This window comes from Schistocerca americana, chromosome 10 (genome assembly GCF_021461395.2).
Source record: "Schistocerca americana isolate TAMUIC-IGC-003095 chromosome 10, iqSchAmer2.1, whole genome shotgun sequence".
In the NCBI taxonomy this organism is placed as follows: Eukaryota; Metazoa; Arthropoda; class Insecta; order Orthoptera; family Acrididae; genus Schistocerca; species Schistocerca americana.
This window is the reverse complement of record NC_060128.1, coordinates 57,773,425-57,790,641: the sequence shown is the minus strand read 5'-3', so window position 1 is coordinate 57,790,641 and position 17,217 is coordinate 57,773,425.

The window sequence follows — 17,217 nt, the reverse complement described above, 5'->3', positions numbered from 1 at the left end:
AAAAAACGAATGAGCTGTTCTATTTTAAACATCATGTTTAGAAAAAACACAAATTTTATATATAATTACCTCATTTTTTACCACAGTTTTTAATAGATTTGGAAAATTCTATAGTTTCATACACCTTTAAGTGTGGTTTGCATGCTGTGCAAAATTCATCGAAGAATCTCTCTTACTTATGAAGAAAAGTGTACCTATAGCAACAAATGCTGCCATTAGTAAGAGAAAAAAATGGTGAAATTTCACATGTAAACAAAATTATTTCGTTATGTTTTCGAACTTCCACTGCTAAGATTGTGAATCCTGAATCCTTCCTGGTCATGCTGACAAAGTTTTATAAATTTATTTGTAGAAGTATAGACAGTGGAAATTGAAATGTCCTGTGGTGGCTCTCCTGCTCCAAGTCGGGCCGTTTGACGTCCTACCCCCCTTAACGGTGTTAGCAAGGAGGACGACGCTCAGGATAGAACCCTGAGGCACATCGTTTTTCTGGATAAAGGTGTCTGACAAAGCAGAACCCCTCGCTATCAGTATTTTTTAATAGGTGCAGATATCTAAACAGTGATGTTTTATGGTGGTTTCTCCGACTTTTGGAAAGCGTTTTCAGCAGCATAAAATGACTGGTGACGTTCATTAGAAGACTTGTGACACTGATGTGCCAGGTTCCTTATATTACATTTGTTCCATACTGGATTTATCATATTTGTGTCACTGAACTATTGTTCCTATAAACATGATACGTGATTCGAAATTTGTGTCGAACAGTGTTGCAATGGCCGGCCTGATTGACCGAGCGGTTCTAGGCGCTACAGTCTGGAATCGCGCTAGTCTGGAATCGCGCGACCGCTACGGTCGCAGGTTCGAATCCTGCCTCGGGCATGGATGTGTGTGGTGTCCTTAGGTTACTTAGGTTTAAGTAGTTCTAAGTTCTAGGGGACTGATGACCTGAGAAGTTAAGTCCCATAGTGCTGAGAGCCATTTGAACCATTTTGAACCAAGTGTTGCAATGTAGTGCTTAGGTACATCAGGATATTGAAAATGCACTGATGAAAAGAAATGCAACACCAAAAAATTATTAAAGTAGAGTAATTAAATTTCGCGAATACATTTGTCTTCATAATATATATGTAAGTGATTTGCAAGGTCACATGGTAATGTAAGTGCGAGATGAGCCATTGCAAATGTGAAATGCTAGTGCATTAACAACCAGTATATGCGCCAGAATATTGCATGCAAAAATGCACACTCACATGCAGTATTTTGTGCAGGTGCCGGATGACAGATTGTGAGGTAGAGTTCTATCCATGCCTGTTGCACTTTGTCGGTCGGTACAGGGACAGTTAATGCTATTTGCAGGTAACGCTGAAGTTGTTGTCCGATGGAGTCATTACAGACTGATCTGGTAATTGAGCAGGCAAAGGCAACATGTCGACGACCACCTTGGTCTACAACAATGGTATGTTGGCGAGCGTTATCCTGTTGGAAAATACCTGCCATGCTGTTCAAGAATGGCAGTACAACAGGTCGAATCATCAGACTGGCATGCAGATTCGTAGTCGGAGTGCGTGAGATAACCACGAAAGTGTTCCTGCTGTCGTACGAAATCGCAGCCAAGATCGTAACCCCAGGTGAAGGCCCAGTGTGTGTAGCACGTAAATGGCTTGGTTGCAGGCCTCAACTGGCTCCCTTCTGTCCAACACACGGCCGTCACTTGCACCGAGGCAGAACCGGCTTTCTTTGACAAACACAATATACCTCCACTCTGGCCTCCACTGAGCTCTCGGTCGACACCACTGAAGTTGAAAATGGTGGTGGTTTGGGGTCAGTGGAATAAACTATACAGCGCGACTGGCTTGGAGCTGTCCTGAAAGTAACCTATTTGTAACAGTTCGTTGCGTGACTGTGGTGCCAACTACTGCTCAGATTGCTGCTGCAGATGCAGTATGACGCACCAAAAACATACACTCAACACGATGGTCTTCGTTCTCGGTAGTACCACGTGGCCGACTGGAACACGGTCTTCTTGGCACCTTACATTTTCGTTGGGGAAAAAAGAAAGGTTCAAATGGCTCTGAGCACTATGGGACTTAACATCTGAGGTCATCAGTCCCCTAGAACTTAGATCTACTTAAACCTAACTAACCTAAGGACATCACACACATGCATGCCCGAGGCAGGATTCGAACCTGCTACCGGAGCGGTTGCCCGGTGCCAGACTGAAGCGCCTAGAACCGCTCCGCCACAACGGCCGGCTTACATTCTCGTCACTAACGCTGTTAGCAGTCATGTACAGTGCCTACACTCCTGCCAAGTATTTCTGCAGTGTCGTAGAAGGAACATCCAGCTTCTCAAAGCCCAATCACACGACCTAGTTCAAATTCAGTGAGGTGTTGATAATGGCATCTTTGTTGCCTTAAAGGCAGTCTTGACTAACATCAACTCATCACGTCCTGTCCCCAACGTTACAAACGCTCACGACCGTTGCAGCTCGTCTTTAAAGAAAAGCTAATTTGCTCTCTCACTGTGGCGTTATTATCGCCACTCTTAGACGACTGGCGAGAAATTGGAATACGTGTCATTTTTCAGATACAGAAACTCGCCTACCCATAATCGTTTATGTCACACGACTCCGTCTTGGTTGCGATTTTTTTCCGTCAGTGTGTTTAGCGATTTGAAGTTTGAGATATAGTAATTCTCAATTTCAGTCATGTATACATTGATTACGCAGACATTGAGTAAAGAGGAGTAGCTGTACTGAACAGAAAATTATAGTTTATGACTTTGGCTCATGTAGGTTTGATCACCACAAAAATTCTGTTGCCATGTTGTTATCGATTTACACACTACTTGCCATTAAAATTGCTACACCAAGAAGAAATGCAGATGATAAACGGGTATTCATTGGACAAATATATTATACTACAACTGACATGGGATTACATTTTCACGCAGTTTGGGTGCATAGATCCTGAGAAATCAGTACCCAGAACAACCACCTTCATATGCCTGGGCATTGAGTCAAACAGAGCTTGGATGGCGTGTACAGATACAGCTGCCCATGCAGCTTCAACACGATACCACAGTTCATCAAGAGTAGTGACTGCCGTATTGTGACGAGCCAGTTGCTTGGCCACCATTCACCAGAAGTTTTCAACAGGTGAGAGATCTGGAGAATGTGCTGCCCAGGGCAGCAGTCGAACATTTTCTGTATCCAGAAAGGCCCGTACAGGACCTGCAACATGCGGTCGTGCATTATGCTGCGGAAATGTAGGGTTTCGCAGGGATCGAATGAAGGGTAGAGCCACGGGTCGTAACACATCTGAAATGTAACGTCCACTGTTCAAAGTACTTTCAATACGAACAAGAGGTGACCGAGTCGTGTAGCCAATGGCACCCCATACCATCACGCTGGGTGATACGCCAGAGTGCCGGTGACAAATACACGCTTCCAATGTGCGTTCACCGCAATGTCGCCGAACACGGATGCGACCATCATGATGCTGTAAACAGAACCTGGATTCATCCGAAAAAATGACGTTTTGCCATTCGTGCACCCAGGTTCGTCGTCGAATACACCATCACATGCGCTCCTCTCTGTGATGCAGCGTCAAGGGTAACCGCAACCACGGTCTCCGAGCTGATAGTCCGTGCTGCTGTAAACGTCGTCGAACTGTTCGGGCAGATGGTTGTTTTCTTGCAAACGTCCCCATCTGTTGACTCAGGGATCGAGACGTTGGTGCACGATCCGTTGCAGCCGTGCGGATAAGATGCCTGTCATCTCGACTGCTAGTGATACGAGGTCGTTGGGTTCCAGCACGGCGTTCCGTATGACCCTCCTGAACCCACCGATTTCATATTCTGCTAACAGTCATTGGATCTCTACCAACGCGAGCAGCAATGTCACGATACGATAAACCGCAGTCGCGATAGGCTACAATTCGACCTTTATCAAAGTCGGAAACTAGATGGTACGCATTTCTCCTTTTTACACGAAGCATCACAACAAACTTTCACCAGGCAACGCCGGTCAACTGCTGTTTGTGTATGAGAAATCGGTTGGAAACGTTTCTCATGTCAGCACGTTGTAGGTGTCGCCACCGGCGCCAACCTTGTGTGAATGCTCTGAAAAGCTTATCATTTGCATATCACTGCATCTTCTTCCTGTCGGTTAAATTTCATGTCTGTAACACGTCATCTTCGTGGTGTAGCAATTTTAATGGCCAGTACTGTATTAGTGGATTTAATTGATAAATACGTCTCACTTCCGTTCTGAAATGCTACCGTTTAAGGTTAATTAGTCCCTGTCACAAATTTTCCCTTTCTCAGCAGGACGATGATCGTGTTTAGTGATCCTGGAGTTACTCATATTAAATGATCCTGACAGACTGCTCAAAATCTGCGTAGATTCTGGTACTCAGTCTTCTGGGTTGTCTTAGTTGAGCAGAAAACGAGTATATGATGTTCACGTATGAAGACAGGAACTTTGTGATTTTGAATGCATGCACATATATGGTGTAGAGGCGTTTCGCCCCATGGTGACTGTTGAAGCATAAAGACGCAATTGTGTAGGTATTTCACATTGACCTACACGACACAAATGTTCGAGTATCAAACGAAGTTCACTCACCAAAGGCGGCGAAGTTCACGCACCGAGGCGTCGCACACCCGTCTTCTCAAAAGTGGTTGGAGCCCACTGAGCATCTGGGGAAGTTGCCGCAACCCTGTTTCAAACAATTATTCCTTGCAAAGTAAACTAGATTTCACAATTGCAGAAAGTTACATAACGGCGAATGTTCTTTGACTCTACTTCCAAGATGACGTATCCGTAGCTGAAAGACCGCTGCTTCTTACGCCGTCTCATTCTTTTCTGCGATCTTGATTTTCTTGCCGGTTTTTCACGTGCCCTGCCACGTTTGCTGTAAATACGGGAGCACCTAAGGTTTTGATAACCTGTAGTTTACAATTATTAAGAAGAAGTTCTTCTACGTTCACCAGGTCACACGAAAGATAACGATTGTGATCAACAAATATTGCAGAGGGACGGTTTGTATTGTGTTGTAACTGTGAGCTAGAGGCGCGATCTGCACTTATTGCCGAGTTATCAACTCTGCTGTATACGTATTGAAAGATTCCATTGGGCTTTCAGCAGAGATCGGGAGTATCTGAATGCCTGTGCAGGATGGTTGTATGGATCAGTGAACAACTGCTGAGAAAAAGCGGTCAGTAAATGAAAGTGACTAAACAGAGCAGTTTGGATGGAGCAAAAGCAGAATTTGTGGGTCAATAATTTTCACGATGTAATCTACAACCACACAATTGCAACCACACATTAACATACACAGTCTCAGAAATGATCACTAAACATAAGACAACTACTATTTATTATATTATGGCGCGAAACTACGTAACTGATGGAAGCTGCGTTACATTTGTGAGTTCAAACTTGCAACAGTGGTATCCGAATTTTTTATTTAATTGGAGTCTAAACTAATCTTACACCCTGAAAAGGGGTGGGGTGTGAGGGAGCAAAATTAATATATTTCGATCTTAAGAAATACAAACACACACACACACACACACACACACACACACACACACACACTCATGCGAGCGTGTGTACGTGTTCGCATGCGCGAGCTTGCGCGTTCATATGCGCTGTCAAAAATGAACACATGAAACCTTTACACAACCTGCTAACGAATAATTTGCATGTACTGCACATGATGCCAGGACTGACTAAACTCATTCTAGAGAAAACACTTCACGGAACTATTGCACCAGTTGAGCAGTGCTAAACGTACAAGGCAGTTAGCACCATTAACAGAATGTTTGAAAGTTACGATCATTAGCTTGTCAGACAGTAGATTATGTACGTAAAACTGACCAGAAACTTGCTATGAGGCAGTGACATTAAAAACATCCCCAGCTAGTTTGTCATCTGTTCCAAGCCACTGACAACCGAAAGAAACAGCATTTCAGTACCGTAAGTATTTTGCCTATGGGATGATCATGAAGGAAATGTGTGTCTCAGAAGCTGCAGAGCACGAGAAACTGCCTGCAATTCGACCACGTATGTTTTTCATATACGTTGACATGTCCAATAACAACACAACAACCGTAACATCCTCGAAGAACACAGACATTACACATTTTCGTAACTATTTATGAGAAAAATCGCTACTGATTACGCGTCACTCTCATTCTGCGCTACAAAAGTTAATTATCTCTTACCTTATCGCCAAGAGAACTTTCTGCAGGACACTGGAAGCCGAAAATAAAAGCTTCTGTTATAGAACTCTAGTACAGAATACTGGAAGCTCCGAATCCGCCTCGTATGTAACTGTCGAAGACAGAGCAAACAAGACAAGTGCGGCAAAGGCACGGCTGCTCGTATACGTACGCCGATCAAAGAGCAATTATTCGTCGCGGTAAAACAGAGAGTAAACAGTACGTGGCGCGAAAACAAACTCGTGACTGAAAGTTGCTCATCAGTCGTACAGAATTTTGACATGAGCCAAAAAGAAAATATTTAAACTGAAGTAGTGTATTGTTTTGCAAATAGTAACGTCGATTACACTAGCCCTCTGTCAACCTGTATGTTTACAGAAATAATCCCCCAAATGCTTCCAGCCATTGATATGAAAATATTTATGAAGATCAAAGATTCGACATTCGGTCGTTTCCAAGAATGATTATCTATCGAAGTTGCGGTGTCCAAACGATACACATCGAACGTGCGATCGTAAATCGATCATGCGACTCTTGTGGCGGGCGTTGTGATCAATTATATGTGATCGTCATTTTCGTCTGTTTTCCGTCGTTACCTTAGTTGCTCTAAATTACACACCTCCGCAAATTATTTGTGAGTTGCTAGGGAATCCCAGACGATTTATGTCTTTAGTGAGTGGGATGTCTGGTGTTCTTGACGTTTATTCGGCGGTTTCTCTCACATGGAAAAATCCAATTCCATGTTTATCCAGCGTAGAAAATTGTTTGACTTTTTGTCTTGATATAGAGTACTACCAGACGAGGGAAGAAGGGGCTGTGTCGACTGTGGTGGTGCGAAGTGTATAAAACTTCGTAATAACAGTTTCAGTGCTGAAGTACTGCGACAATTTCATTGCGGACAGTACGGGAAACGAACGAATATCAGGAAGAATACATGGTTACACGGCTCGACTCTTCCAAATTATCCATCCAGACCACCGTAATGGACTTTCACATGATGACAACACCGACGACGAGTAAGGTAAGTCGTCTCCTTTGCAATTACAAGTATTTTTGCAACGCTCTTCTTATGTCGATGATGTAGTGAGCATCGTAAACATACTCATAACGTCCGCCACCAGCGTTGCATGATCGATTTACGATCGCACGTTCGATATGTATCGTTTGCACACCGCAACTTCGATACGCAATCATTCTTGTTCTTGGAAATTACCCGACATTCAAACTTGAAGGACTTAGAGCTGCAGCCTGAAGTTTTTAGCAGACAATTTGGCATACCGATAGCTAACCGTGCACCCAAAAGAACCGTGAATATTACGTTTTCTTTCTTTGTTACAGATCTGCGTATTAAAGTTGTAATCTTCTGCTAAACCCTTTGTTTATTCACACACAAATCAATATTTACACAAGATTCGCGTGTCTCTGGACCATTCTTGATTTATTCCTGTTTGGTATGCGGTTTTTAAAAGTAGTCTCACGACAAGGGGTGTTATCAGGAATCAGATAATGTGTCAAAGGCAAAAGAGAACACTCAGCAGTCCACATCATTCACAATCGACATTTGTTTACCCAGTGGCACCTCAAGTTTAAATGATAACACAGTGAACGGCCTATTAAAGGGCTCACATTGATTTCTTGTCTGTAATGATGCTGGCTAACTACAAGTACTAGAAATATCCAACATCTACGGAAAATTATCATTATACAAAGTCTGATCAGAAAGTTTCCGTTTGAAGGCTTTACTGGAGTGTATGTGCAACATAGCGCAACCCCGATGCGGGTATATAAGCACCGACATGTAGGAGAGTGATTGGTGTGGCATTCGTGTCTTCCTGACGTGCGTGTAGTAAACGCCAAAACGTAAACTATGACGACGTTATCACCAAATGCGTCCAAACAGGAACTACGTGCTGTTATTCTTTTCTTCACTGCCAAAGGACAAACAACAATAGACATCAGTCAGAAAATGAAGAATGTCTATGAGGAAACAGGTCTGTCGAAAAGTACTATTGAGGAATGGTGCAACAGGTTCCGTTCTGGTCGCGATTCGACACAAGACCTGTGACGCCCGGGTCATTTCATTGGGGAACGGTTACAGCGCATCGCAGGAGATTGTGTAGGATTTGTCTTCAATGGCTGTTCTACAATGGCTGTCAGAGAGAGCAGTGTACAGGCCATTTTGAGAAAGAAATATTATCGATCCTCACAGTTTCTTTGATCAAGTCACAAACTGAACCTTATGGGTAACAATGCAAATGTAGTGCCGGAAATTACGAATGCCGTTGTCATTGTAAACGAAGCAATAAACTCTTTTTAGAGAATCGAGTACACCCTGAAAATAGGCTTCCAACTTATCACGAATGTGGGAGAATAGATGGCCTGAAAAATATAAAACCATGATACTATTTTCTCATTTCCCAGAGACTGCGAGAGCTCTAGAGAAATTGTCTCCGGTCGGAAATTATGCAACGAGAATACCTACATGTCAGTTGCATTCAGTCAAACCAGTGGTCATCTTACCTTTAATGCAATAGCCAATTCCTCAGCAGTTTTGGAACTAGTAGTCCATACAATATGGGCAACACCTGTGTTATTCCGAATTAAGATTCAATGTTCCTTCGGACATGCACTGCAGTGACTAAGCCGTTATGAAATACATGAAATGTCTTTGAAGTTGTGAATCCGTTATGTATATACTCGTAAAGAGAAGACGTTTTACTTGAAAGTCACTTCCCAATATCAGCTGCTAAATGCGATAGAGCAATGCTTGTGTTATTCAGAATGGATGGAGAGTCGTCGTCAGATGTAGAAGCAACCTCAGGTTTACCTCAGGGGAAAGTGTTAGGACCCTTGCTGTTCCTGTTGTACATTAATGACCTTGCAGACAATATTTATAGTAAAATGGGGCTTTTTACATATGATACAGTTTTGTATAACAAAGTACTATCTGAAAGAAGCTGCATGAATATTCAGATTGATAAGATTTCAATGTGGTGCAGAGGCTGGGAACTAACTTTAAATGTTCAGAAACGTAAAATTGTACACCTCACAAAACAAAATCTTAGTATCCTATGACTATAATACCAGAGAGTCGCTGTTGGTATCGGACAACTCACACAAATACCTGGGTGTAACACTTTGTACGGACATGAACTGGTATGATCACATAGGCTCAGTCATGGGTGATGCAGATGGTAGACATCGGTTTATTGGTAGAATACCGGGGAAATGCTGTCAGTCCACAAAGGAGATTGCTTACATATCACTTATGCGAACAGCCTGCGAAAATTGCTCAAGTGTGCAGGACTGGTACCAAACATGGTTAAGAGGAGATACAGAACGTGTACAGAGAAGGCCAATACGAAAGGTCACAGGTTTGTTTATCGCATGGGAGAGTGTCACAGAGATACTGGAGGAACTGAACTGGAAGACTCTCGATGATAGACATGAGCTACCCCGAGAATGTCTATTAACAAAGTTTCAAGAAACGGCTTTAAATGATGACTCTAGGAATATACTACAGTCCCCTACGTTTCGCTGACATAGGGGTCGCGAGAACATGATTAGAGTAATTACTGTACGCACAGAGGCTTCAAACAATCATTCTTCCCGCACTCCATACATGAATGGAATGGGGAGAAACACTAATAACTGGTACAGTGGGACGCACTGTTTCCCATGCACCTCATGATGGTTTGCAGTATGTAGATGTATAGGGTAACAAATATTGAACAATATGAAAAAAGGTAAATTAATTACAAACTACGTCGTGCACACACTTTATTCAACATGTTAACGTCACTAAAAATATCCGGATTTACGTTATGACATGTTCGATATGCCTGCTATCATTGGCGATGATGTGGCGCAGACGGATAGCAAAATTCGGCATGACCCACTGAAGTGTCGGAACATCGATGCTATCGATGACGTCCTGAATGGCTGTTTGCAGCTCGGCAGTGGTTTTGGTGTTATTGCTGTATGCCTTATCTTTAATAAAGCCCCACAAAAAGGAGTCGCACGTGTTCAGATCTGGAGAATATGGCGGCCAATCGAGGACCATACTAGTGGCCTCTGGATACTCCAGAGCCAGAATGCGGTCCCCAAAGTGCCCCTCCAGGACATTAGACACTCTCCTGCTTCGATGGGGTCGAGCTCCGTCTTGCATGAACCACAACGTGTCGAAATCAGGGTCTTTTTGGTTAATGGGAATGAAAGCATCTTCAAAAACCTTCAAGTACCAGTCGGCAGTCACCGTGCCATCGAGGAATATGCCACCGACTATTCCGTGACTGGGCACTGCATATCACACAGACAAACGTTGAGGGTGAAGAGACTTCTCGATCGCGCGCCAGTTTTGCTTGCTGACGAACCCATCCAAATGGAAGTGGGCTTCATCGCTAAACCAAACAACAAGGCATATACTAATTCGCATCATGCCCTGCGGCCAACTGTATAGTTTGAACTTCCTAACGCAAACCGTTCAGAAGTTACGAAAACTTTGTTTCATATAGCTCAGTAACTGTCACCCTGAAGGTGCAGATGTGGTGTACGTGACGTAAATGAGGACAAACCGTGAGAATCAGATCGCGATTCTGTAAGGCCCACTAATCATGACAAAGCACACTGAATGAGATAATTTGCTCAGAAAGTTTTCACAGTGGTCGGTAGCAAATACTGAACATGCAACAGTTCGTTTCAATAACTATTACATTGTTCCCTCTACAGTTTCAAAGCAAAGTGTATAATCTTAGCCCAAACACAGTAGCACTATTTGTGACGAACATTTACCCTACGAGAAGGTAAGCACTTGGTTCTTTTAGGGTCATGTGAACCTTATACCTGTAAATTTCTGTGGGCTATCGGCAGGATTAGGTCGAGCAATGATCATTTAATGCCTTTTAAATGCCCAAAACTCGGCTGCCAATCACCAAAAACATTTATGCCTAGGGGAGGCTGGACCACTCTGAGCAGTGGGACCCAGTGAGTAATTGATTATATAAAATCTGTGACTGTCAGGATACCGTCATACTTTTGCACATGTAGCCTACACTCTCTTAACATCTAGAAGACTGAAAACTAGATGGCTGAAAGATGCTAGAGTACTGAAATTGTGAGTCCAGTGTTTTACTACTTTCCTCTGCAAATTTTGACACGTCTGTAGTAATTATTAGTATGTGTGGCTGGTCCCGGCGGAGGTTCGAGTCCTCCCTCGGGCATGGGTGTGTGTTGGTCCTTAGGATAATTTAGATTAAGTAGTGTGTAAGCTTAGGGACTGTTGACCTTAGCAGTTAAGTCCCATAAGATTTCACACACATTTGATTTGAATTATTTGTACTTCCTCATCTTCCAGAAAACAAATTTCAAGAAGGCAAGCAGTTATCATGGGCATTGTCTCTTCATACCATATTAAATACAGAGTTATAATATCTATATGTGACTGAATAAATATGTTGGTTGGTGATGTGGGACAGGGGACAAAATATCTATGTTATCGGGTTAGGGAAGAATGGGGAAGGAAGTCGACCGTACCCGTGCTGCACCATCTCACTCGGTAATAAATATTTTCAGTTGTGTTGAAGGGGTACGGTGCAGAGTGAGCAATTTTTTCTGGGTCACAGTGAGCATAAACTGATGAGCCAAAACATTATGACCACCTGCGTAATAACTTGTTCGTCCGTGTTTGGAACGAAATACATCACTGATTCTGCATGTCAGGGATCCGACAGTTTGTTGGTAGGTTTGTGGAGCAATGTGGCATTAGACGCATATGCAATTCACCTAAATGATGGGCCACTGAATTGTGTACGCAGTGATGCACCATACAGTGACCTAGATGGGTTCCGTGGGATTTACATCAGGGGATTTCGTCACCGAGACATCAAACGTGAGCTCACTATAATGCTCCTCAAACCACAGCAGCGCTGTTGTGGCTCCAAGACGTGGACAGTTACACTGCTGAGAGGTGACATCGCTGTCGGGGAAGACATCGAGTATGAAAGGATGCAAGTGGTTCGCAGTTGTCTGCATGTCATCAATTACTACCACTGTAAGATGTCGTGGTCTCCTGACCTTCATTGCTTACACATTACGCCCTCACAATCATATTCTGCACGTCAAGTCGCTTCATTTTAACCCAAAGTCAATTTTGTATGAATTCATGTAAACGATATGCAAATAACAAGTAAATCGCGAGTGCGCACCGAGGTTGAAATACTCGACGCTGGCGTGCGCACACACACACACACACACACATTCAAGACACGACGGTCACAAAAGCTTTTAGTTCGGGAGAGGCAACCGCACGCCAGGAGGCCAGTCCCTTCAGAGGGCGAGTCAACCTATCTACGTCGGCTGGCAACCGCCCGTAGAGCAGTCAGAGTTTGCCCGAGTGAATGGGAGAATGACCCCGTGTTCGGCTTAAAAGCAAATTCCGCTACTTTGTGTGTGAGCGCCCCACCTATGCATTCTTTACAAACATAGCACGCAGTTGCAGAGGTTTTCACAGGGAGACAGCAAACGCCAAACGCCGATGCTACAGATTTCCGGATTGGTTGCCTTAAACAAAACGTCATTCTCCCATTTTAGAAGAGCAATGCTGATTGGCAGACGATATTCCCGATACCTTGAGCTGAAGGAGTAATGGAAGAGACTGAAACATATACCCCTTCACATCTGGCGTGGAGAGGGGCCATTCCGTTGTCGCCCTTGGAGTGAGGAACAAGTCTCTCCTCAGTACTTCACTGGGAGAGCACCTCTGTCGAGAGCGAATCGGAGTGCGACTCTATATTGAGTCCTTGCGATTAAGCGTCGTTCACTGTGTTGGCTGCAACACTTATTGAAGTGGACTGACAAGGCAGCCAGTCCACAGTGACGGGTAGCCGATAGAAAGGCACGCGTACACACTCACGCCGACGGGCGTCAATTCTGGAACAGGATAACTATTGAATGGTAGCAAGAAAAGTACGTAGCTGCTTTATACTTAACTTTATTATTTGATGACTACAGCATTCTTCTTGAGACATTTATACTATAACTCTCAAAGTAGGTAAGGCTAATGGCGCCTTGCTAGGTCGTAGCCATGGACTTAGCAGACGGCTATTCTAACTGGCTCTCGGCAAATGAGAGGAAGGCTTCGTCCGTATGGTCGCTAGCAATCTCCTCGTACAACTGGGGCGAGTGCTATATCGTCTCTCGAGACCCGCCTTGTGGTGGCGCTAGGTCTGCGATCACACAGTGGCGACACGCGGGTCCGACATGTACTAAATGGACCGCGGCCGATTTAAGCTACCACCTAGCAAGTGTGGTGTCTGGCGGTGACACCACATTCCTCCCCCGCAAATCGGCGAACGGTCGTGAGATAAGGCTTCCGCCCGCCGTGGGGAGGACCCCATGTTGACGTATGCGACGAGGTGGGGAGCCTAACAACAGGCGAGGCTGTGCCACCCGCACCCGGCCATTCGGTCCGAGGGGAGCTAGGAAACGCCTGAAAAGCTAGTCCAGGGTGCACGTCAACACGCAGTGTATGCGCCCGTAAAGAAACATGAGGGGCCGAAGTGTCGACCTCCATTGCGTCGGGGTAGCCGACGCGCGATGACGTCATGTGGTCCGGAGCGGTCGGGAGTTCCATGGCGGAGGACAGCTGGTCACGGGAAGCGATCGGCGGCGCGTGACCCTGGGAGGCGCTTGGCGGCTGCAGCGAAGCGGCGAATGCGGGCGGCGCCGGCGGAAGAACAGGCGGCGGCGGCGGCGGCTGCGGCGGCGCGTCGCCATGGGGCAAAATGGACGGCATCGTCGGTAACACCTGGGGATGAGGCGAGCCAGTAGATGGGTCCCCAGGGCGCTGACCGGACGGCACAGTTGCTGAAAGCAGACGGGGAGCGGCAGAACCCGTGCGACGACAGAGGCGCAGCTGATTGAGATGCCGACGCACCTCACCAGAGGCCCCCAAAACCAAATACATCGCGCGGCCGAGGCAACGAAGAATGCGCCCTGCGAGCCAACGCCGTGAACCGCGATAGTTGCGATAAAATACAACGTCGCCTGGAGCAAAAGCAGGAATCTGCCGCTGCACAGGAACCTGATGCGGCGGATGCAGCAAAGACATCAAGGTGCGATGGGGACGACCGTGGAGCAACTCAGCCGGCGAGCGACCATCTCGGGGCTGAGAGCGATACGAAGACAAAAAGAGCAACAATGCGTCCTCCCGAGAATGCGACTCTTTCAATTTCAACATCTGTGACTTGAAAGTCCGGACCAATCGTTCAGCGGCACCGTTGGACTGAGGCGAAAACGGCGCGGATGTCAGATGTTGAATACCATTGGCCTGGCAGAATGACTGAAATTCTGCGGACATGAATTGTGGGCCATTGTCGGAAACAATAGTCTGCGGAAGACCTTCAATGCAAAAGATAGCAGACAACGCTTGGATGGTGGCGGAGGACGTCGTGGAAGACATCCGGACAACAAAAGGAAAATTACTGAAGGCATCGACCAGAACCAACCATCGAGCATTCCAGAATGGACCAGCAAAATCAATGTGCAAGCGTTGCCAAGGGGAAGTGGCTTTTGGCCATGCAAAGACTTTCCGCGGCGGTGCGGATTGTTGTTCGGCACACGCCATGCAAGAAGAACACATATTCGTAATCGCAGCATCGATTCCGAACCAAGTACAGTGCTGACGAGCAAGTTGTTTCGTTCGCACTATACCCCAATGTCCGTGGTGAAGAAGCCGTAAAACAGAGGACTGTAACGAACGTGGGACCACGACTCTTGACTGATCATTATCAGAACGCAACAACAAAACACCACGTCGAACAAAAAGTCTCTCCCTGTGAGCAAAAAATCGGCGAACCAACGGATCCTCGATCCGAGACTTTGACAAAGGCCATTGCGTAGCAACAAAACGCAAAACAGTAGCAAGGACAGGGTCAGCAGCTGTGGCTGTAGCTACACGACGAAAATCAATCGGAAACGATTCGACCACTTCATCGGTTTCCGAATCAATGAACATGCAAGCAAGTTCGGAAGAATCGAATGCTTTATCCTCAGCAACAGGCAAACGGGACAACGCATCGGCGTTTCCGTGCTTAGCAGTGGACCGATACAAGATATCGTAGCGGTACTGCGAGAGGAAAATAGACCAACGAATGAATTTCTGCGCCGTACGTGGAGGTACAGGCTTGGTCGGATGAAAAAGCGATGTCAAAGGTTTGTGGTCTGTGATGATGGTGAAGTGACGACCATACAAGAAATCATGGAACTTATTAACACCAAACACGAGAGCCAAAGCTTCTTTCTCTATCTGCGAGTAATTTCTTTGCGCAGACGAGAGCAATTTGGACGCAAAGGCAATAGGGCGATCATGGGAGCCAACTTTGTGCGCAAGCACAGCACCGATCCCGAAATCCGATGCATCTACCATCAACAAAAGGGGTTTCTGGGGATCGAAAGGCGTGAGACAAGTATTAGAAAGCAACGCCGATTTCAACTGGCGAAAGGCGCGTTCGCATTCCGTCGTCCAGACGAACGGAACACCTTTACAGCGTAAGCGATGAAGCGGAGCTGAAATGGAAGAGGCATTGCGCACATATTTATTGTAATAGGTAATTTTACCCAACACACTCTGTAGCTGTTTCACATTGCAAGGGGAAGGTAAATCTTGTATGGCACGGAGGTGCTCTGGACTCCGATGTATGCCTTGGGCATTGATGACATGGCCCAGGTATGGTAAGTCACGAGCAAAAAACACACATTTGACCTTCCTCAAGCGAAGACCATTTTGTCGCAAGACCTGAAATAATGTTCGTAAGTTCGCAAGATGATCTTCTTCTGTCTGTCCGGAGATCACTATATCGTCGAGATAGTTTGCTGCAGTAGGGACCGACGCACAAATAGTTTGTAAATATTGCTGAAACAATGCAGGGGCGGATGCACACCCGAATGGCAGTCTTTTGAACCTGTACAATCCAAGATGCGTGTTAACCACCAATATGCGCTGGGATTCGTCGTCCACCGGTATTTGCAAGTACGCATCGGCTAGGTCCAACTTTGAAAAATATTTTCCCGGGCACAGTTTAGCAAAAAGATCCTCCGGGGGGGGGGCAAAGGAAAAGTAGCAGTCACTAGTTGGGGATTCACTGTGGCCTTGAAGTCCACGCAAAGTCTCAATTTTCCGGAAGGTTTTGGCAAAATTACTAAGGGTTAGGCCCAGAGAGAAGCTTGCACACGTTCAATTACACCCTGTGATTCGAGATCGTTTAATGTTCTTGCGACCTCATCACGCAAGGCGTGGGGAACATTGCGCGCTCTGAAAAATTTCGGTTGCGCGTTTACTTTCAGTTCCAAATGTGCTTCATAGTTTTTAGCGCAACCTAAGCCTGGTGCAAAAATGTCTGCAAATTCGTCACATAAGCGAGAAACACTGTCTGAAGGCACAGTCTGATTCACTGAGAGGACCTGATTTACAATAGACATGTTAAACAACTGAAATAAATCTAAGCCAAACAAGTTCACTGCTGTAGAAGAACGAAGAACGTAAAATGACACCAGTTTTGTTTGTCCCTTGTATGTGGCAAGAAGGCTGCACTGTCCTAACACAGGTATTGTCTGTCCTGAATAACTTTTTAACTGAACATTTGCGGCACGCAACGGAGGTGTGCCCAGTTGTTTGTACGTGTCGTGATTGAGCAATGAAACTGCAGCTCCGGTATCGAGCTGAAATGGTATCACTTTGCCTTCAAAGTCTAAGTCCACAAAAAGTTTATTGTTCTGCTGACGACAAGAGCGACTGTTTTGTGCAATTGGAACAGACACTGGTACAGAATCACTTGCTAATTGACGTGATTTCCGGCGACGTCGACGCACAGTTTTTGTGGGACGAACACAGGCACTGTTAGAGAAAGTGTCACTGGACGAAGCGGAATTAACGACATGAATGTCCATGGGCGAAGGTCCACGATCCTGAGTGTCCTTTGTTCGATTCCGGCG